Below are 23,676 nucleotides of genomic sequence, written 5' to 3'. Positions count from 1 at the left end.
CGGTGAGACCGAAAAGTTACAAAAAGGAAACACTGAATTTACATTGCAATCTCGGTGGGACCGATTCGCTCTTTCGGTGAGACCGAAAAGTTACGAAAGGGAAATAGAGAGTTTGCAATCCCATCTCGGTGAGACCGAGATCCCTATCGGTAGAACCGAATTGCTAGGGTTTGGCAGTGGTTTATGACAAGTGAAACTCGGTGGCGCCGGATAGGAAGAATCGGTAGGACCGAGTTTGGCTTAGGGTTTAGGTCATATGTGGATATGGGAAAGTAGTTGAGGGTTTTGGAGCATATCACTAAGCACATGAAGCAAGAGGCTCATTAAGCAACACCTCATCCCTCCTTGATAGTATTGGCTTTTCCTAAAGACTCAATGTGATCTTGGATCACTAAAATATAAAATGAAGAGTCTTGAGCTTTTGAGCTTGAGCCAATCCTTTGTCCTTAGCATTTTGAGGGTTCCACTTTCACATCCATGCCATGCCAATCATTGAGCTTTCCTGAAATAATCATCTTGGAATAGCATTAGCTCAATGAGCTATATGTTGTTATGAATTACCAAAACCACCTAGGGATAGTTGCACTTTCACATAGTAACGGGGCGGCATCTCCGGCTTGAACTTGTGCGGCCACTACACCCGCCGCAAGGCGGGAGTGAAGGCCTGGAGCCCCCTGGCGCTACGGAGGGCGCCCGTCGATCCAGTCGAAGAAGAAGCGGCGTCCATGAGAGTCGGTTGGAGAGGCGAAGCTGTTGGGGAGGGGCAAGGATTTGCCGCACCCCTACCTTGCGCGCCAAATGTCGGATTTCGGGTTTCGGCAAAACCCTTAAGGTTCGAAAACTGGGGTGCGCACGAAGATCTCCCCTGCTCTCTAGCTTGCGCACTCTATGATCCCTCGGCCTAGCTCGACGAACCCAAAAAACAAGAGACACAAGAGTTATACTGGTTCGGGCCACCGATGTGGTGTAATACCCTACTCCAGTGTGTTGTGGTGGATTGCCTCTTGGGCTGATGATGAACAGTTACAAGGGAAGAACAGCCTCCTGAGGTGAGGTGTTCTTGTGCTTGGTGAGTTTGTGTGGTCGAGGATTCTCTCAAGATGAGCCGATCCGACCCCCCCTCCCTACGGTGGTGGCTAGTCCTATATAGAGAGGCCCGGGTCCTCTTCCAAAATATTCGGCGGGAAGGGATCCCACAACGGCCAGTTTGAAGGGGGACAACCAGTACAAGCTATCCTGACAAAAGTAGTCTTCGCCTACCAAAGGCTCTGGTGGTGACACCGTCTTGGGCTCCATGGTGACCTCCGTCCTGCTACCCTGCTGGTCTTGGTCTCATTGCACCGATATGGAAAGCTTTGCCTGATGCATCGGAAGTCCTCGCCTGCGCTTGCCTCTTTAGCACCAAAGAGGAAACGAGGACACGGCGCAAGCTGGCGCCCGCCTGGCTCCAGTCGTCATGGCTTGCGTCACAGGAACCTCGCAAGGTATCCCTTGCCTTGATCTCTCCGCCCCTCTCAAGCCAGCCTGGTGAGGCCACCACTGAGGAGGTCTTGCGTCATCTGCCTCACGAGGCTTGGCCCCTCGCAAGGGTCTTGAGTGTTCGCTGGTGAAGATGGGGCGTACAGGGCCGCTGATGGAGCCACGCCATGAGCCGCAGGCAGGCAAGTCTCGGGACCCCTGTTCCCAGGACGCCGACACACACCTCATGTTATTCTCCACTGACTGGAGCCCCACGCCGCACCAGAACAAGTTATAACCCTTGTACTCCTCTCAATCTGCGACTCCACTGCCGCGTCTTCCCATCTCCGGGTCATTCCCATCTCGGGCCTCGCCGTCGTCCATCACCTCACTGCGCTCGCCGCGGCATGGTCAACAAACGAGAGTCATCGGAAGAGGACTATACGTGGAGAGCCTGACGGCTGGGACCGATGAGGTCCGTGGTCGCACACAAGGAAAGTTCCTCCTTATTAAGCTGAAAAAATGTTTCCTTCCCCTGACAGCTGGGACCCACCGGCTATATCTTCGCACGAAAGGAAGGGCCTCCTTGTTATGTGAAAAAAAAACTATTCCTCCCATTGAGAGCTGGGACCCGTTAGATTTGGTGGCTGACTTGTGGGCCTACTAAGCGGGCGTTCACGCAGGGGTTTGTTAACTTAATCAACAAATGATTCTAGCAGCTGGACCGTTGGATGTTAATCCAACAGCCGTGCTCCTTCTTCAACCTCTGTTCTTGCTCCCGTTTCTCGTGGGCGGCACCGCGACAGTGCTGCTGCACACCCGAACCAGTCAAATTTCCCAATCCTCTCCATCTGCGACTCCACTGCCGCGTCTTCCCCATCTCTGGGTCTCGCCGTTGTCCACCGGCCTTGGTGCGCTCGGTACGGTGTGGTCAACATGGTCAATAAACAAGAGTCATCGGAAGATGACTGTACGTGAGAGGATGACAGTGGGGACGCACCACGCCCATGGACGCATGCATGCAACTGCATCCTTTTTGCCCTGAAAAATAATGTTTTCTCCCCCTGACTATTGGGACCCACCAGCTACATCTTCAAACACAAGGAAGTGCCTCCTTATTACTCGCAAAATAAAAATGATTCCTCCCCCTGACAGCTGGGACCGAGCAGTTATATCTTTGCACAAAAGGAAGTGCGTCCTTATCCTCCCTAACCGCTGGGAACCACCCGGTCAAAGCGTACGTAGCGTTGTCTGTCTGGTCGCGAACGTGTACGTACATACTGGTCAACCGGTCCCTCTACAAGTATGAACTGTGGCCGATTAAGTAGTGGCACATGTCATAGTAGAGCCCCCAAGTAGCAGTTCAGGTTGTCCCGTCTAAACCGTGTACACGTACGTACAGCCACATGCCAAAAAATACGGCCATGTACGTACATACAGGCGGGGTCTCAAATGCGTACTCGGGCATACGTACGGCTAGGTCTCGTGTACATGGCTGGGTTGAAAGGGAGAAACTGCGTCGTCGTCATGTTCATGGGGAGGCAACGGAATGCGTCGTGTTCATGGGGAGGCAACAGAATACGTGGTGTTCATCGGGAGCCAACCGGCTTGGACGGAACGGCCGATGGAAATGAGTCCTGACGTACCACAGAACGGAGGAAACGACCTTGTGTTCGACCGGCCACGATGGAAATTCATCGGGAGGGGTCTGGCGTACCGCAAAACAGAGGAAACGGACTTGTCTTGGACCTCCTACGGTCGAAACGGGGTCCTGTTGATCGGGAGGGGTGTGGCGTACCGCAAAATGGAGGAAACAGACTTGTGTTGGAGTGCTACGATTGAAATGGGGTCCTGTTCATCAGGAGGGGTGTGGCGTACTGCGAAACAGAACTCCACGGGATACTGTTCTTCTCCATCGTCGACCTCCTCCAGCATCCACGGGCTACTGTTCATCCACCGTCGACCTCCTCCAGCCTCCAACTATGACTGTTCATCCACGGGCTACTGTTCATCCAACCCTCCACCGGCTACTGTTCAACCAGACCTCCACGGGGTCCTGTTCATCCACCCCCAACCGGCTCGGTCGGGGTCCTGTTCATCCAGCGGCAACGACCTCTACTACCACGGGGTCCTGTTCATCCAACCCCCCACCGGGAACTATTCATCCACCCCCCCAACAACGCTCACTGGTCATCAAGGGAAGGAGGCAGCAGGGTTCGACTGGCTTCAGTTAGCAGCAGTAGCGAAGGAATCACTCGGGTTCAGTTAACAGCAAGGGATCGATCACTCGGGTTCAGTAACATAGCTAGTGCAATCACTCGGGTTCAGTTAGAGCCCAACGCCTCGCTCGGGTTCAGTTAGAGCGCAACGCCTCGCACACACGCGCGTACGTACGAGGGAAACGCGCATCGCTCGGCCCCCGACCACCCACCGTAATCGGGAACTCCCCCGATATTTTCCTCGCCCTCACTTCCACCATGGTTTTTTCGTCATGGACGGCCCAAAGAATGTCATGCAACAGCATCTCTGGCCCGCCCAGGACGAAAAGCCCATTTTCTGTCATGATTTTTTGTCATAGAAGTAGGATCCCACCACATCTATGATGATACCGTGTTTTGTCACAATTATCGTCATAGAAGTGTCATAACCATGACAGAAAAAATTTCATTCGGCCCAAAATGTCACGGATGTGTCTTTTTTTTGTAGTGATGGCAGTCTACGGGAGCATACTGCGGGAGCAAAAGGATCGTTGTGCGTCCCCTCGACGAACCATGGCGCTGACGTATCAGCGCGGCGGGGAGGGCGGCTCTGGCGGAGCGAATGGAGTGGAGGAGGCGAGGGGGGGTTGGGGAATATTATTGGCTAGTTAGCCGAAGGGCGGTTGAATTTGGGATTCTCAGGGAATTTTTTTTTGGGGGGGGGGGGATTTTCGGGTGGTCATGCTCGATTTCTCCAAGTGTAGTCCCACGTGTCAGTCAAGAGGCAAGCCGAAGCGCGTTCTATTTGCGTGAGCCGTGTGCAGGACCGAATGTGTGTGGGGTGCAATGAAACTGCGACAGGGGTGTTGTGAGTATACCGCCTTTTTCCTTTTAAACTTGGTGCTTCGGCCTCTCAAAAAAAAAACTTGGTGCTTCGCCCGATCCATCGATACTACTACTAGTAATCCGGTAATCCCGACTAAAACGGCACGGCCGGGTCTTTTCCCGCGTGATATGTTGGGAGGTTGGCTTAGTTGGGTTTTTTAGGACGAGTAATGCTACACCTGTGTAATCCTAGACGCAATTAATGTAATGTGAAACGTGTGAGCTATTGATTTTATATTCTGGGGAGGGAGGGGCCCACCACCATGAAAATCAGGGAGGAGAGAGAGGCAATTTACGTTAACCCTTTTGTAGGTTCACATAGATGTAGAAAGATGTGAAATGCGTGAATGTGTAGTGGAGGTACTATTGGAGTGCCTAAGATAAATTGTGTATGTAGACCCTATGTGTTTATTTACTTCGCATGTTAGCTTTGTCTCGAGTCATACCTTCTAAGTTTATAGACACAAAAATGAATCATCATTTCATATACTCCAACAATATACTATTGGAGTATCATACTATTATTGTCAAAGTTCATATACACCGGACGAGATTAATGCAAACATGGAAGATTTTCATTACATTTCGAAATTTTATAGGACAGAAGAATAGAAGAAACCTGACCCTAAACCTATTCTACGGCGGCGACCGACGTCCTCCATCTGTGACCTCCATCAACGGGGGCGGGGTTCAAGATCCGTGAAGTGAAGGTGCGATCTCCAAGAGGAAGAGTAGAACATGGGAGACAGACCGGCCAGTTGGCACACCATGCCCTGCCGCCTCCCATGCCCTACTCATCCTCGGAGGAGTCCCCGACCTCAGTGGTGCCGGACGTTGGACGGCGGCAAGTAGGACGTGTGGCTGTCGGTGCTCCCGTCATCGGCCGCCAGCGTGGCGACCGCTTCTGCGGTCACGTCCACGTCTGGCTACGCCGCTATTGCGTCACGGGCGGCGAATTGAGTGAGGGTGTTGACCTCGAGCTTCATCCCCGAAGACAAGTTCTCCCACAGAGCGTCTGGGCTCGCGGTCATGGCGGATGTGGTGCCAGGTAGCAAGATGATGCGCTATGGTGTGGAGGTTAGCTGGGCGTTGCTGCTTTAAGTAGCGCATTCTGGTGAGGCCAAGCGTCTGGGTGCGTCACTAAGTCGCCGGAGTTAGTTCCTCAGGAACCGAGCCTCTTAACGACGGCATACGGACGGACGGCATGAATGCGGGCGGCTGGCGCCGCCTGGGAACGCACCGTGCGACTACGCGAGGGACGAGGGTTTTTGGCATGCCAGGATAGTCAGCTGCGCTCGTGGCAAAGTTGGAGATGCCATTTGCTCACATGCGATCCCCACATGTCATCGACAAAGCAAGATGACCCGGCATGGTCTCAGGTCCTGGGGATGCAGTTGGCCGCGCTACACCACTCCGCGGACGCATTGCGCCGCGCGCGCAGTTTGGCGCCCCGTGCATCCTTGACGAGCTGGGTGTTGATCTGCTGATCATGCCACAACGCTAACGCCACCCTCGGCACACTAAAACCGACCGTGTCTAGCGACGATGAGCATGTCGCTCACCGCGGTCGCCGTGTCCAGAGGTGGTGCGGGAGTTGCGCCACGTTGCTGGCCCCCACGACCCGCATGAACGCTTGCTGGTGGCGAGGAGGTCGTGGGCCAGCTCCTCCATTGGACTACTCTGGGCCACGCCATCCCGATAGGTGTGCCCCACATGTCGGTTTCCCTGTTTCCCAGCCAAATACGAGCGTCAGTGCTCCACATTGCGCATTAGGCGCAAAACAAGTGGTTTCTGTGCCCTGGTTCAAATGTGGTACAGTACCAAGTTGTTACCGTAGCCCCAAGTGTGGTGGTTTTGGGTACGGTACCACCCTTTTCCTTTTCAAGTAGTGAACCGTAACACTTGATTAAGTAGCCAGATGGTGTGCTAAATGTAGGTGTCCCACATTTTGAAGTAATAATTGAGGTGTGCCCGGTCCGTGCAAGCATTTAGGGGTCCAACTTACCATGTTCCGGCAGTAGTAACTATACTAGTCCCTGCGTACTCCCTCTGTTTTTATTTACTCGGCATTTTAGATTTTCTCAAAGTCAAACTTTGTAAACTTTGACAAAGTTTATAGGCAGAAATAATAACATATACAATAACTCCCTCTATTTTTATACTTTCACATCATATAGATTTTCCATTGTAGATGTTCATATTTTTCTATAAATTTGGTCAAATTTTATGAAGTTTGACTTCAGTCAAACCTAATATTCAGAGTAAATAAAAATAGAGGGAGTATCTTACTCCGTGACCAACATGAACGGGAAAACGAGACAACTTATTGTTTATTTGAGCCGTTCAAGTATAATCATGTGGCGTTGCTTATTTCTCATTCCTCTCCAACCCTCTTTTCCATCAATCATGCCGCCCTCCAGTAAAGTCCATCCTCCCGCATGCCTCATTTGAACATTCCGCCGAGTATCATTCGCATGTGGGCCTAGACCATGCTTGTATTTCCAATGTTGTAATTTGTTCGACATGCATACAAACAAACTGTTGGGTTTCGGGTTCCGGCAGACCCTTGAGGTTCGAACACTAGGGTGTGCGTGGAGATCTCTCCCCTACCGATCTACGTCCAATCTCCTCGCGTGATCTAAGCTGGAAACAACGAACAACACAAGGGACACGAGGTTTATACTGGTTCGGGCCACCATTGTGGTGTAATACCCTACTCCTGTGTGTGGTGTGGTGGATTGCCTCAGGGCTGATGATGAACAGTACAAGGGAAGAATAGCCTCGCGAGAGGTGTTCTTGAGCTGGTACGATGAACTGTTTGGGTGAGTTCAGTCGCCTCTCTCTCTCTCTCTCTGCTAGGGCTCTACCAGATCTCTAGATGTCTTCCCGCACTACTCTGTGGTGGCTAGCTCTATTTATGGAGGCCCTGGGCCTCTCCCCAAATAATGAGCGGGAAGGGCGCCAACAATTGGCCATTTTGAAGGGGAACATCTAGTACAAGTTATCCTGACCAAAGGTGTTCTTCGGCTGCCAAAAGCACTGGTGATGACGTCGTCTTGGGCTCCACGGTGACCTCCGTCCTGCCGCTCTGCTGGTCTTGGTCTCGTTGCACCGGAATGGTAACCTTTGCCCGATGCCTTGGCCTGTGCTTGCCCCCTTTGCACCAAAGGGGAAACAAGGACACTGCGCAGGCCGGCGCCCGCCTGGTCTCGATCGTTATGGCTTGCGTCACGGGCTCCTCGCGAGGTACCCCTGCCTTGATCTCTCTGCCTCCTCGCGAGCCTGCCTGATGAGGCTGCCTTTGAGGAAGCTTCCGGTCGTCCTCCCCACGAGGCTTGGCCCCTCGCGAGGGTCTTTTGCTTGAGCTGATGAAGATGGGCTGCGCTAGGCCCCCACTTGAGCCACGCCGCAGGCTGCAGGCATGCAAGTCTGGGGACCCCCGTTCCCAGAACACCGACAGTAGCCCCCGGGCCCAAGGCGCGCCGGGCTTGGCCTAGCAGGGAGCGAAGAGGCAAGCGCGAAGCGCCGCGGTCCCAAAAAGCCTGCGGCCTCAGGTGCCGCATGACGATTGATTGGTCGTGGACGTCTGCGCTTCCCCGCGACGCCTTGTTACGCGCCCGGCTAAGCGGACCCGTAGTTGCACATAGTTGTTCCTCCTTTTCGCTTCTCGCTTCCCTCCTACCTTTCCTTCTTCTTCGAGATCCAGCCTCCGGCGCCAATCCGGCTCGAGTTCTTCCTCCTCTTCACCGCCATGGCGCCGACGAAGAAAGGAAGGGGAAAGAAGCCCGCGCCTTCGCCCCGCACACCTCCGGCGGCGACCCCCACCGTTGCCCGGTCGATCATACTCAATCCAGAAGCTTTGAACAAGGTCCGCTCCGCCCTTGCCACTATCCTCAACGAGTGCGGCAAGACCACAATCTGGCCTGCGTCCCATGCCTCCCTTGATAGGATCGTCACGGAGGTCCAATTCTTCGCCGATGCCCTATGGGCGGGTCTGGTTCCCCCCTTTTCCACCTTCTTCAATGTGGTGCTCTCCCTTTATCAGATCCGCATGATGCACCTCGGGCCGGAGTCCATTACTCTTCTGGCTGTCTTTGCTTTTCTTTGCGAGGCGATGATAGGCATTCCTTCCTCCATTGCCCTGCTGCGCCACTTCTTTTCCTTGCGCCTGAGCGATCCCACTCAGTGCTCAGGGTGTGTGAGCTTCTTAGCCGTGTCAGAGACAGCCGCTTCAGGGATCGACTTCGGCCTTCCTCCTCCTGAGGCCAGGTTCAGAGAGCGGTGGTTGTACGTGGACGTTGGAGTGCCCAACCCTTTGCTCTCGCACCCGACCTCGCCTGCTGTTTCTCACGCGGGTTGGGACCATGAGGTGCTCGCGAGCCCCCGGCTCACCTTCGTCTGGCGCCGCTTCCAAAGTTTGAGGGCGCTCAATGTGACCGCACCCAAGGTGGTGAAGGAGTTCCTCCAATGTCGCATTGCTCCTCTTCAGCGCCACTCTCGCCAGATGTGGGACTTTGTGGGGCATAGAGACCGCATGCGGCTTCAGGAGGAGGACTTGGCGCCTGAAGTGCTGCGGATGATGCTCAGGGTCTTGACTGGCGATCCTTCCCTAGGAAGCCTTCGGAGTAATGGTGTCCTCTTGTATCTTTGCTCCGACAGGGACGATTTTGTGAGGCAGATGCCCAGCTTCGACGAGTGGGGGCTACGCCCGGCTAGCTGCACGGGGCCCGCGAGAACCCAGCTGCCGTGGTGGCTTCCCCTGCTGCCCACAGCGGTCCTTCCTCGGGCGACAGGGCGGGGAGACGAGAATTGGCGGGAGTTGAGGCGACTGATGTCGAGGTGCCGACGCTGCGAGAAGTCTCGAAGGCGGCGTCTCCCGGGGCCCGCCCTGGAGCGGCGGCGGGTGCGGAGTTGCGGCCTATGGTTCCTGAGGCCGGGGCTCCTGAGACCCCAGCTGTTCCTTGTGAGGCGACGCTTGGCGGCGCCCCCCCAGGCTGACTCCTCTGGTGCCGATCATCTTGATGCTTCTTTCGCACCAGAGACCGACCCCTGCGCCGAGCGCTTTGGTCGGTTTCGCGTAGACTTCGAGGCCCTCCGCAAGAGGAAGGAGGCCTTGGGTTTCAACGACCGCCCTTGCCGCTTGCTGAAGCGCAGGAAGTACTTTGCCATGGACGAGTAAGTCTTCTTCTTTCTCTGCTCATTTACTTTGCTATCTCTGCGATTGATTGGGGCCTTTTAGGCCCTGCCCTGCGAAACTCGCCGAGTCAGCCCGGGAGCCATCCCCCCAAGCTTCGCCTTCTCCGCTGGCCCTGGGCGCGCCGAGCTCGAGCAGCACCCTTGCTGCCAGACCGGTTGGTGGAATGGTCCGTTCCATAGGGCACCTCGAGCCTGCGCGCCCGCTGTCCTTTCTTCATGAGGCCTCCTGGGGCACATCCGGCTTGCCTCGCGTTCCTCCTCTGATCATAGATGGTGAATGGCTGAAGTCTGTCTTTGGCTCCTCCTCCGTGGGTGGACCGACGCTAGGCCGGATTCCCAGAGAGGTCCGTTCGGCGATGGCTAGGGCACCAGCCCCCAGCCCCGCGCCGGGAGGGGGCTTGCCGCCTCGGGGCCCTCCGCATGCCCCGGTGGAAGAGGGTGATGCGGGAGATGTGCTCAGGCGCGCTCGGGAGCGACGCGCCCTTTGCGAAGAGTTCCTCTAGGGGGCGGCAGATGCAGTGAGCCGGATCGGGGCAGAGCTTGCTGACGAGGATGCACGCCTCGAGGCCGAAGGCTTGCGCCTTGCTGAGGAGAGGCGCAAACTAAAGGTAGCCATCACCCTCGCGCGTCACCAGTGTGATCTCAAAAACGCGAAGGCTGAAGCGTCGTTGGCAGCTTCGCGGGAGGCCTGCTCCCAGGCCGTCAAGGAGGCTCGGGAAGCAGACCGACGGCGCAAGGATGCAGAGGAGCGCGCATGGGAGCTCCAGGCCTGGAGCAACTCCCTGGAGCAGCAAGTGGAACTGCACCAGGCGGCCCTTGAGTCGATGGAGGGGGGCCCTGTTGACCGGGCGGAGCTTCTGGAGCGCGAGGAGGCGCTGACGCTGGAGGCCGCCGAGCGCAACCTTGATCTTGAGCGGTTGGATATGAGGGAGCGCCTGGTGGCTCGGGCGGAGGATGACGTTGCCGCGCGCGAAGCCCGGGCCCAGGAAGGACTCGATCGCCGCGTGGCGAAACCTCGCTTGGCCTTCGAGCGCGAATACGAGACGAGGTTGGGGCTGATCAAGGCCGAGGCTGAGGGCAGGACCATGGCCCTCAGGGCCAAACTAGCCGAAGTGACGCGGCGTGCAGACTCCTTCGCAGCCGACCTCAGCGCAGCACAGGCGGAGCTGTCCTCTTCTCGGGCCGAGCAGCTTCTTCTCCAACAGAGGGTTGATGACGCTGAGGCCGTCGCGCAGCGGAATGAGGACGAGATCCGTTGGCGGCGGGTTCTGGAACGTGAGCATGCCCCCATGCTTCAAACGCTCAGAGAAAGGGCCAACACAGCTTTGGGCAACATCTGCGAGGCTGTCGCTAAGGAGCCGCACGAGGTCAACTACGCCGGCAACCTCCAGTTTTTCACTGATGTGGTGACGTTTCTGGAGAACTGCTCCGAAAGGTCCCATTGGCTTGTCGAAGAGAGGAGTCGAGCCTTGCTCGGGCGTGCATTCTCCCGCGTCTTCAGCTATCTACTGGGCAGGGACCCCCACTTCGAGTTCGATGCTGCCATCGCACCCGTGCCCATAGCCGTCCGGGGCGACCTGGCGCGATGGGTGGAGGACAGTGTGGACGCCCTCGTCAGGGCCTTTGCGTCTGATGATGATGGCATGGTCGTGGCCGCCAATGAAGGCGGTGTTGTGGACGAGCCTGGCACCGACGGAGATGCTAGCAGCGGCGGCGATGTCAACGACGCCAGTGATGCCTCCGAGGATGCCCAAGAAGACGCGGTGAGTGATATGTTCGACTGACCGCATGTCAGTACTGTTTATCCTGCACGAAGAAGGTTCGGGCTTGGCCCTGAAGAATGTAAGAGCATTTTGGGAGGGGAAGCCCCTCATGTAAAGGTTTGCAATTAGTACCCTGGTAAGTATAACGTTGCGTGTGAACTTAGCCGCTGGCCCGGTGATGAGTCAGCTGACTTGTGTACCTTCCGACCCCGACGAGTCCTGAGCGGGCCTGCAGGGGCCACCGTACCTCGGGTGTCACCTGATTAACTTGTAGATTCCGCGATGAGGACCTCCGGAAAGGGTGCGGCAACAGCGGTCCTGGCTGTAAAACGTGCCTGGCCCAGCCCGGCTCGCGAGGGGGGGGGGCAGCCGACGCTAACTTTGGAGGCAAAGCCGAAAACAGAACATGAGAGATTGCTCGAACGAGACTAAACACCCCTTCCCCTAAACACACGCAAGCATCGAGCTCAAATCCAACTTAAATCCAAATCGAAGAACTTTGTCAACAAGGAAAGGCAAAAGCAAAAGGCCGCGTCCGGCACCTAGTCTAGTCTTCGACGTCTTCTCACCAGCGCGGAGCTAAGTGCTGCCACTGGGCGTGGGCGGGAGCCCCCGAGGCCCGAGGGCGGCCCTCCGGAGACTCTGGGGTGTGTACAGCCCCACTCATTATTACATGAGAGTGTCACGGGCGGCGAGCTTCACAGGCACTGGGCCTTCTTCACAGGTACCGGCCGTGCTTCATTTCGCCAGACGAGGGCCCTGCCTTGCGCCTCACTGTGCCGCCATTGACGGTGACCGGAAACCAAGGACGACGCCAATGGGGCAGAGCGGTCGCCAGCGGTTCCCCCAACGACCACGGGTCCCCTGCCGGGGGCAGGCCCTGGGGCACCTCCCCGGCAGAGGGCCTACCTCTTGAGAACACCTTGCTCCGACCGCCGAGGGGACGAACCCAAATCTCGGCCCCTCTCCTGCAGCCCCCTGCGCCCTCCTCCTGAGGGGTATGAGGCTGCAGCATTGGGGCAGCATCTGCTGCGGTGACCTGTATCTCCTGTGACCCATGGTTAGCATAAGCTTGCTCCTGAGGGATGAATGGTACCCGATAGTTGCTGCTGCCGGTGCGGTTGTCGAGGCTCTCTTGGGGTTCCCGAAAGAGCTCAGCTTCTGGCGTCTCCTCGCGCCAGCCTGGCTCGAGGAACGAGCCATGATCTTCTTGCAGTGCGCACCCCTGACCCACCATGCGGGGCACATAAGCTTCTGGGGCCATCGCCTCGTGGGCCTCGCCGTAGCGCCCCGCATGCCACGCATTCTGGCTTGGAGCGCCGTCTTGGGGGTGATGGCGCGGCGGTCCTCCCAAGCCAAAGGCCGCGGCGTGCACCCCTTCGCTGGCCTGAGAGGGGGCCGGCGTGACTTGTCGCCCGGTGCCGGCGGAGGTGTTGGCGCTGGACGGGCCCTGGAGTCCGCTGGAAGTTGCGTGCATGCGCACGATGCCGCCATACGGCCCGCCTTGGGTCTGGGGTGGCAGCTGGACGCAGAAAGGAGTTGTTCCTGAGGCGGCGGCGTCCAGGAGCTCGGCTACTCGCTCCAACAACACGTCGCGGCCGCCCTCCAGCAGTCGGCGCCGTAGCAGCTCTCGGGCCACTGTGAGCACGGCCCTAGAATTCGCTTGCTCCCATCGGGTGTACGGCGCTGTGGCCACGGCGTGGTTTGAGGCCCTTGCTGCGGCCCGCACCTGCCGTGGTGTGAGGGCAGGCGGCATCTGGCGGCATCGCCCGCGCCCCGCAGCACCCTGCGGAGCGCGGGCTGCCTGAGGCGCAAGGATGAGGTCGCCCTGGGCTGGTGCCACGGCGTGGGCGGGCCACGCTGCCCAGCGGTCGGCGTTGGCAGCCGGGTCGCTTGACATCTGAACGGCGAGGCGACGGAACGCGATGCGGAGGAAGAAGGATTCTGGCGCACCCCTACCTGGCGCGCCAAATGTCGGGTTTCGGGTTCTAGCAGACCCTTGAGGTTCGAACACTGGGGTGCGCGCGGAGATCTCTCCCCTACCGATCTACGTCCAATCTCCTCGCGTGATCTAAGCTGGAAACAACGAACAACACAAGGGACACGAGGTTTATACTGGTTCGGGCCACCGTTGTGGTGTAATACCCCACTCCAGTGTGTGGTGTGGTGGATTGCCTCAGGGGCTGATGATGAACAGTACAAGGGAAGAACAGCCCCGCGAGAGGTGTTCTTGAGCCGGTGCGATGAACTGTTTGGGTGAGTTCAGTCGCCTCTCTCTCTCTCTCTGCTAGGGCTCTACCAGATCTCTAGATGTCTCCCCCCCTACTCTGTGGTGGCTAGCTCTATTTATGGAGGCCCTGGGCCTCTCCCCAAATAATGAGCGGGAAGGGCGCCAACAATTGGCCATTTTGAAGGGGAACATCTAGTACAAGTTATCCTGACCAAAGGTGGTCTTCAGCTGCCAAAAGCACTGGTGATGACGCCATCTTGGGCTCCACGGTGACCTCCGTCCTGCCGCTCTGCTGGTCTTGGTCTCGTTGCACCGGAATAGTAACCTTTGCCCGATGCCTTGGCTTGTGCTTGCCCCTTTGCACCAAAGGGGAAACAAGGACACTACGCAGGCCGGCACCCGCCTGGCGCCCGCCTGGTCTCGATCGTCATGGCTTGCGCCACGGGCTCCTCGCGAGGTACCCCTGCCTTGATCTCTCCGCCTCCTCGCGAGCCTGCCTGATGAGGCTGCCTCTGAGGAAGCTTCCGGTCGTCCACCCCACGAGGCTTGGCCCCTCGCGAGGGTCTTGAGCTTGAGCTGATGAAGATGGGCCGTGTTGGGCCCCCACTTGAGCCACGCCGCAGGCCGCAGGCAGGCAAGTCTGGGGACCCCCGTTCCCAGAACACCGACACAAACAGTTTGTTTAAAGTTTCACTTTGCCTCCACTACGTGTCGCCTCCCATCTTAGTTTTGACATCCCATTCGGTTCATGCCCTGACACATCTTGACGAGATCGATTGATGTTGAGAGATCAATTGTGTGTCGTGAAAGGAGATAAAGGTTTGGTGTGTTTCTAAGATAGAAATGACCCGCGAGGGGGGGTCTGTGGGGATCAGAGGGAGTATATTGTACGTTCATAAGCGAAACGAACGTATTGCACCCACCCTAGTCCTCTTTCAATCGATCTCCGGACCCCGAGATGAAATCGAGAGAGAACGAGTGGGTGCATGTGTGATACCTAAGGCGGATTCAAAATTTTGAACCGGTGATCATAGCATCCGCAAATCATATATAAAGGGTATTCAATGTTCGTTTTACTTTTGAACGTACAATATACTCCCTCCGATCCTTTCTAGTTTACATATAAGTTTTGTGTGTAGTCAAAGTATCTCTACTTTGATCAAACTTACAGAAAAAAGTATCAACATTCAACAACACCTAATCAATATTGTTAGATTCGTACGTACTCCTAGATTTGTATTCAAACCGAGATGGTTTCCAATTTGTTTTCAACCATGTGAATGTGCTTGTTCTCGCACATGCTCTTCCTACTAGGATTGTGCCATGTATAGCCAGTCCAATAGTAACTTTTTAAGCTCCCTGTCCAATAGTACTAGTGGAGTACTGAAAACATCTGTAGTAGAGTATGTAGTGCTCATAGTACTCCCTCCTTACATTTATATAGGGCCTAAGAGCAAGTCTAATAAGGCCTAGTCAGCATGCTATATGACTTGCCATGTCATTAAAATCCTACTTGGAGGAGTGATAAGAGAGGAGAGAGAGTGAAGCGGGCTCTTCTTCTACAGCCCGGCTATAACACATGGATCAAGAAAAATAGTATGCATGCAACTCTCTTCCAATCATATACCTTGCTCATGCAAATATTAAATGCTTAGAGCCAACCTAATAGCCATTACAATGTTAAAACAATTTGTTCACCCCCTAGATGGCGTTCCACCCACCCACCTCCTCCCCGGTGACACCCATTACCTTCGGCGATCTTCCCAACTAGCCATTATTTTCTAGTTTCTCTCCGGCTAATATCTCCGGCGTATTGTGATCTACACACTCGTACCCATTTCCCATGGGTTCCAATGATGAATCTACCCTTGGCTTGGACTTCTCCAAGGGTTTGGTTTTTGCAGATAAGGTTTTTCAATCTATTGGTTTCTCGGTGCATCTTGTGGAGGATTCGGATATCTTCACCATGGTAGTCTCTTTTGGACGTCATGTTTTTCGTCTAAATGAAGATTCAGTGGCGGCGGCCCTGGAGTCAGCCCTTGGTGGATCGGCTATTGAGTTGATGGTTTTCTTGATCAAGGATAAGGTATTTGGATTCCAAGTCTCTTGCAAGGCAGTAGCCATGATTATTCTAAGTCTTAGATCTTTTGCATGTGATCATTTCAAATGTTACTTTCATCTTTGGGGTAACGGTGGCCCAAATTGGGGTCATGAGTTTAAGATCTAGAAATTAGAATGCAATGCTGAGTGGATTCTTGTTAGTTCCTCTAAAAGGCATGCTGCTCTTGGTTTACTGCCATGCATAAGAGACCTCCTAAGTCCTCGTTCAAATCCGCCAATTCTGTCAGCAAGAAAACTACATTTGTAGTTTTTCAAAACTACTCAGCTTGTCGTGGTTATCGTTACCCTGCCTCTGAAAATTGAATTCAAACTACTGAAGATGCGGGTTATTTTATTCCACCTCATGAGAGGGTAGTCATTCATCCAACTTTGCCGGCGAATCTCCGGTGGACGTCGACGAGGCCTTTGATATCTTTTGGTACGGTGCAAGATCTACTGTCTCCAGCTGATCGGACGCCGCCCTTCTCAGGCAGGAATCATGGTACTTGGAATTTGGACACACCTGGCCATGTTGGGCCCCCTTCTGTGTGTGCCATGGGCCGGGAGGAGCGCACATGTACTGGGCCGTTGGATAGGGCCGAGCAAGATCTCTCTTCTGGGCCTTTTAATATTCCTTCTTCGCAACAAGCAAGAGAAGATTTTGACGATTTGATTTCTAGTATGGTTGAGGAAATTCACACGTGTCATATTTGTTTGGAAAAGGGATATTTTGCTTCTGCCTGCACGTCCAAACATTGGTGCCTCTCTTGCTGTCGTGTTGGGCATGTTAAAAAAGATTGCAACAAATTTTCTCGGATCTTGGGTTGGGTTTGACAACCAAAACCCGCTAACATTGCAACTTCCGAGGCCTCCAGCGAGAATATCTCTCTCACGTCGCATTTACCAATCTTGGACCTCCCTTGCACTTCCACGTTCACTCCCTCGTCCAGTCCCATCAGCCCCGGACCCAGGAATCCTTCGTCTCCACCGCCTGCTACGCCTCCTTCGCCGCTGCACTCGCCGTCAGCGTCGGCGGGGCGTGAGTGCTCCGCTCCCATGGCCAACTTCCATCTGGATCCTCTGCTCTATGTCCCGGCTGGCCACCACATTGTTGACGGTGGAGATGACCGGGTGCCCCAAACCTTTGTAACGCCGCATACCCCAATTGTGCGCCGCCATGAAGAGTTTATGTTTGCTGAGGTAATGCCAATCCCCCCGCCCGATCAGATAGGTGCTGCTAGGGAGGAGGTTGTTCAGTGGCTGCAAGCGCATGGTGTCTTAGTCAGGTCTGCGCAGCCCTGGATTCGCTCAGCAGGGCTTTTTGAGCTTAGAGATGCTGCTGTTCGGTTTGAATTGCTCCAACTCCCTCTGCGGCCGTTGGGTAATGATCGTTTTGTCCGCTTCATGCAGCATGACGAGGGGGAGTCTTTTAGGGGCGCCCAAGGTTTCCGTCAAGGATTAATCATGTTTTTAGGCATCCCTTTAAATCTTCGCAACACTGATTGTGTCAGAGCTGCTGTGAACATGTTTGGCAAGTTTCATCATTGGATTAGTGATGATCCATATCTGGTGCGGACTCTGGTTTTTGCTTCTTTCCCAGAAGATATTCTTGTGCCCCGTGATGTTGTCTTCATGGATTATGCTTCTTGGGGTGGCACGTGGGTCTCTTAGACGGCTCCTCTGTATATTTTGGGCGCGAATTTTGCCGAATAGATGCCACAGGATGAAGACTGGATGCCCATCAATGGCAATCCTCATCCGGTTCCTGGGGTGCAGTTCCCGGAACTGCCGCCGTTCAACTTACCACCGTATCCAGCCTTGGGATGGAATGATGTCCCACTGCCTCCTCCAGAGCCTACTGTCAATGAAGTGGAAGATAACAATTGGGGTAATTGGAACGAGCCAGTGGACCAGCGTGTACCACAAGATCAGGAATCTATGGTGGTTGATGTTTCTGCACAGCCCAGCTCTGATGCTGCCCAGCAGGATCATGCTATTCCAGTTGTTTCATCTGATAAGGAGCTGCCTGAGGCTGATGATGTTCATTTGATTGCGACTGATGATATTAATGATGTTAGTAACTGGGCTATTGTGGTTTACCAGCCTCCTTTGCTGGTGCCTGAAGTGGAGCTGCCTGCTGCTGTCCCTTTTGGGCCTCCGTTGCCGCCTGAAATGGTGTGGAGAAAGTCTTTTGAAAATCTCCTGCAAGCACCTATTGTTTTCAATGTTCCAAAACATGTTGATTTGCAACCTCTTGAGCTAGTGGTTTTATCAAAGAGGAGTTGGGACTTTGCCTTCAGAGACATGGATTTACCTCTGCTAACTTGGAAGGGCCAGGAGCAAGTTAGGCCGGTTGCTAGGGCATTGTTCTCTGAAGATGTTACTAATGTTCACCTATCTTCCTCACCAACTGCAGCACCCACCAAAGCTAGGAGGCCTTGCAAGAAGTTGGCGCTCACTCCCATTGTGGACACCTCTGTTCAAAGATGTACCAGGAGCTCGGCCCAACGTGATGGTTTCAAGCCCACCTTCCAGGAGTTATCTCTGCAGCCCAAAAGGAGGAATCCCAGAGCAAAGCCTTTCACTGCTGAGATGCCAGATGACCCAGCCCAGGAGGAGATCCCACCAGCTACACCTGTTAGTCGTCTGCAGGAAATTGGGAGGGAGCTGGAGACTGATGCTCAGCTTCTATTTGTGGATGCTCTTATGGTGGATCCACCTAATGCTGCTGCTGCTAATGCAAATGCATAGTGTGGTCTTTTATTATTGGGTCTGGCAAGCCCTTAAATTTGCTCTTTATTTGTCCTTTTGTTGGTCTATCTGTCATGCAAACTTTATTGTAAAAGTACTGGGCCAGACTGTTATGTGCTCTTTTGCTCATATGGCATTGTGTGCTGTATGCTTTGTGGACCTTCTTGTTTTATGTTTTAGTGAGTAACCTTTGTAGAAATTGGAATGTTATGTGCTGGAATGTCAGAGGGTTAAATTCTGAGGCTAGGCAGAGAGTAGTCAGGCAAAAAATTGATGAAAGCCAGTGTTCTGTTGCATGTTTGCAGGAAACCAAATGCTCATATTTTGATTCTAGGTCAATTAAAAGTTTCTGCCCTAAGAGATTTGACAGCTTTGCTTGCTCTCCTGCAATAGGGGCCTCTGGGGGAATTCTTGTGGTCTGAAACTCCTAAGTTTTTATTGGAACTTTAATTGAGATTCAGCAATTTGCAGTAGTTGTTGAGTTTGTGTCCAGACGGAACAATGATAAATGGACTTTGGTTGCTCTATATGGGCCCTGTCAGGGTCAAGCCAGAGATAAATTTGTTACTTGGCTATATAATCTGTGTATTCCTGTTGATGAGAATTGGTTGCTTTTAGGGGATTTTAATTTCATTAGATCAATAGATAACAGGAATTTACCTGGTGGGGACCTAAATGACATGTTCATCTTTAATGAGATAATTGGGCATTTGGGCCTTCTTGAGTTGCCCATTAAGGGAAGAGCTTTTACTTGGTCCAATATGCAAGATAGCCCACTTCTTGAGCAATTGGACTGGTTCTTCACGTCAGCAGACTGGATCTCTGATTATCCTATGACTGAAGTGCTCCCCCTTGCTAGGACTACATATGATCATGTCCCATGTGTTGTAACAATCAAAACAACCATCCCAAAGTCAAATCTGTTTAGGTTTGAGAACTATTGGTTGGAGTTGGAACGATTTATGGACCGTGTTGGTAAGTCTTGGAAAATACCTTCCAGGAAGGGACATATAACTGCCAGAATTGCTGATAAGTTTAAGTCTCTCAGAATGTGTCTTAAAACATGGCATCTGAATGTATCTAAGTTGAAGCTCCTGATTAGTAAATGTAATCATGTTATTTTCTCCTGGATGAATTGGAGGAGTGGAGGCCTTTGTTTATTCAGGAGCTTAACTTCAGAAGAATTGTCAAAGTGCACCTGGAGAAACTGTTACATTTACAATTCCTTTATTGGAAGAAAAGGTGCACTATCAGATACATCAAGGTGGGAGGGGAAAATGCAAAGTATTTTCATGTCATGGCCACTGAAAGGCACAGGAGGAATTCTATTGCAAGTGTCAAATTGCTTGATGGTACTATGGTCAATGATCATTCTCAAATGGAAGGTATCATCTGGAATTTTTTTATAAGTAGGATGGGCACCTCAAGAGGCATTGCCATGGGTTTTGGCCTCTCTGCTCTCATCACCCCTTATGATGGCCTTGACATCCTCACCAAACCTTTTGAAATGGATAAAGTGGTTAAGCATATGCCTGTGGATAAAGCTCCAGGTCCTGATGGCTTTAATGGTCTGTTCTTCAAAAAATGCTGGCATCTATTTTCTCAGGATTTTTATGAGTTAGCTCAGGAATTTTATGAGGGCTCTACTGTTTTGGAAAACATTAATGATTCTTACATTACTCTTGTACCTAAAAATCTCACGCCTGAGGAGGTTGGAGATTATAGACCTATTTCTCTCACTAGTATGGGTCTGAAGTTTCTTTCTAAAATGGCAGCAAATAGGTTTCAAGAGGTGATCTTGCAGTGCATTCACAAGAACCAATATGGTTTTATTAAAAGCAGAACAATCCAGGATTGTATTGGTTGGACTTTTGAGTACCTTCATGAGTGCCATCAATCTAGGAGGCCAATTGCAATCCTTAAGTTAGATTTTGAAAAGTCTTTTGACTCATTAGAACATGACGCTCTTTTTCAGATTCTCAGGCACAAAGGTTTTAATGAGAAATGGATTCTCTGGATGAAATAGTTGCTGGGCACTGGTACTTCTTAATGGTGTTCTTGGGAGGAAGTTTGTTTGTAAAAAGGGGGTCAGACACGGTGACCCTATCTCTCCACTTCTATTTGTCATTATTGCAGATCTTTTGCAATCAGTCATCAATGACATGTTCAGAAGAGGAATTCTTCACCTGCCTATCCCTGGTCATGACCAAGATTACCCTGTGATCCAATATGCAGATGATACTTTAATTATCTTACCTACTGACAGGGTTCATCTTCTGGCTTTGAAAGATAGGCTTCAAGTGTTTGCTCAGTCCACTGGCCTTGATGTGAACTATCACAAATCTTTCCGTATACCCATAAATGTTGATCCTATTGTGATGAGTGATCTTGCTATTGCTTTTGGTTGCCAGATAGGAAAAATGCCTTTCACTTATCTTGGGCTACCAGTGGGTACCACAAGGCCTAAAATGGTGGACTTTATGCCTCTGGTGGACTGTATGGAAAGAAGAATGACTGCTAGTTCATCTTTCCTCAATCAAGGGGAGAGACTACAATTTCTGAACTCTGCTCTGTCTTTCATGCCCATCTTCTTTATGTCCAGTTTGGTCATTCCTACTGGAATCCTCAAGCAGTTAGAGAGAACTCAGAGGCAGTGTTTGTGGAGAAAGCATAGAGATGAACCAGCCCCCTCTCTTGCTGCATGGGAGCTCATTTGCAGGTCAAAAACAGGGGTGGTCTTGGTATTCTCAATCTGGGAGTGCAGAATGTGGCCTTCCTCCTCAAACATGCTAGCAACTTCCTCAATAGAAAGGATATTCCTTGGGTGTCTCTCATTTGGGACTCTTATTACCATGGAAGGGTGAGGCACATCTGCTTGTGGCTCTTTCTGGTGGAAGGACAAGGTTATGCTGAGTTTTAGAGAATGCTCTTGGGTTGAAATTAATGATGGTGACACTGCTCTGTTCTGGTCTGACAACTGGAATATTGGTGATGAGGTTTCTCCTCTTCAATCAAGATTTCCTAGGTTATTCTCATATGTTAAGGACCCATGGATTACAGTCAAAGAGTTGTTTAGTTCACAGGATATCTTACAGCAGTTTCATCTCCCCTTGTCTGCTCAGGCATTTGGGGAGTTGGGCATAATCCAAACTATGATGGGCTCTCACAGCAGAACATCTGGCTCTAAGGATGTGTGGTGTTGGTAGAACTCTTCCAAGCAGTATAGACCCAAGATGTTTTACTCCCACACTTTTCAGTCTGAAACCTTTAATCCTTTGCTCTGTTGGATATGGAAATCTTCCTTTACTCTCAAGATTAAGGTGTTTGCTTGGATGCTCATCATGGACAGGCTAAGTACAAAGGATATGGTGGACAGAAGGCATTGGCAGATGGAGGTTGGTGTGCATTGTAGGCTTTGTCCCTTGCAGGTTCGAGAGACCAGGGATCATCTTTTCTTCAACAGTAATTTCAGTGTTAGAGTCTGGAATTATCTATAGATTGATTGGCCTACAGGAGACTATATGTAAGATGTGGTTATTCAGGCTAAGAATCGTTTTGATAAGCCTTTTTTTCTCTGAAGTGGTGTTCACTGCATGTTGTAACATTTGGATCATTAGAAATGCCAAGGTTTTCAGAAATGAGAAGGCCAGATTTAGTAAATGGCAAGGTGCTTTTAGGCATGATATATCTTTGTTGCAATATAGGATTAAATCTGCCTATAAGGATGACCTTCTCAAGTGGATTTCTTTCCTCCCCCCTTAAGGATTTGTATAGTTAGGCTTTTGCCCCCCCCCCTCTCTTTAGGTTAGTCTCTTTTCTTGATTACCCCTTGTAATCAGTTGTTTGTATCTTGTTCCTTTTGATTAATAAAGTTTTGCTATGCTGTGGGGATTTGCCCCACAGTTCGCAGTCAAAAAAAAACCTAATAGCCATTCTAAGAGCCAGCCTATTACTCCCTCCATTTCAGTTCACATATCCTACGCGTATACCTAGATTGCCAATTTTATCACCCTAATATAAACTATATAACACAAAAATTATACTATTTGAAAATAGAATATCTGAAGTTTATATTGGTATATTTTTTGTAATATATGACTTGTATTAGGTTGTTCAAATTGATGACCTAGGGGTACGCGCACACCCTGTAAACTGAGAGAAAGAGAGTACTTAACCATGCAAAGATTAAATGCTTATATGAGTATTTTTATGATGGCTCTAAGTGAGGTGGCATCTCTTTATAGCCAACAGCTGGCTACATTATTAACCATGCTCTAATGCATTTTTTCAAAACAGCCTTCGACTATTGACAAGATTAATAGTACATGAGATGTATACTATGAAAATTATATCATTGGAAGCTCCTTTCACATACAAATTTGACTGTATGCTTTGTGTAAGTTGCATGTCATATATTATTACTCTAACATTTGGTCAAAGTTAGCCTCAAAAATGCATTAGGCCCTGTATAGATGGAATGAGGGAGTAGTAGTGGAAGTGGATCCTCTGACGTAGGTATCCTTACCTTACCCTTCCTTTTGGTCACTTACTGGCAGGCCCATACTTGCTAGGCCCCGCATGTTAGTTACTCAATGGGTTCGGCCACGTCAGGGGGTCCTCATCTGTAGTATACTCCATCTGTTTTTATTTACTCCGCATAAAATGGAGGGAGTAGTAGTATAAATGATGCGGGCGGGGGACGGGAGGGACGTCGGTTTGCTCTCAATTGCGGTCCCACAAGAGAGCGAAAATGCAAGAAGAAGCGTGTTCCATTCGGTGAGCGACATGGAGGGTCCAGCGTGCCTGGGTGCAACGCGAACGTGACAAGAGCGATGTACATTCGAAATTGATTGATCGGTCGTGATCGGAACCACTATTCAAACCAGAACCTTCGCTGCTCGGCCTACGCCAGCCACTGCCCCAAAACCACACCTCCTCTCTAGCCCATTCCCCCACCTTTCGATCCCCTAGCCCGCATCAAGCGTCCCCTAGTTCGCCGGAAAGCCATGGTGCGTCGCAAGATCACGTACTACAAGATGCTGACGCCAGAGCACCGCGCAGAAATTGCGGTGGCGGTCGATGCCACAGACCTCCG

Source organism: Triticum urartu, chromosome 1 (genome assembly GCF_003073215.2).
Source record: "Triticum urartu cultivar G1812 chromosome 1, Tu2.1, whole genome shotgun sequence".
NCBI lineage: Eukaryota > Viridiplantae > Streptophyta > Magnoliopsida > Poales > Poaceae > Triticum > Triticum urartu.
The sequence above is the reverse complement of the archived record's forward strand: the minus strand, read 5'-3'. Positions refer to the sequence as shown.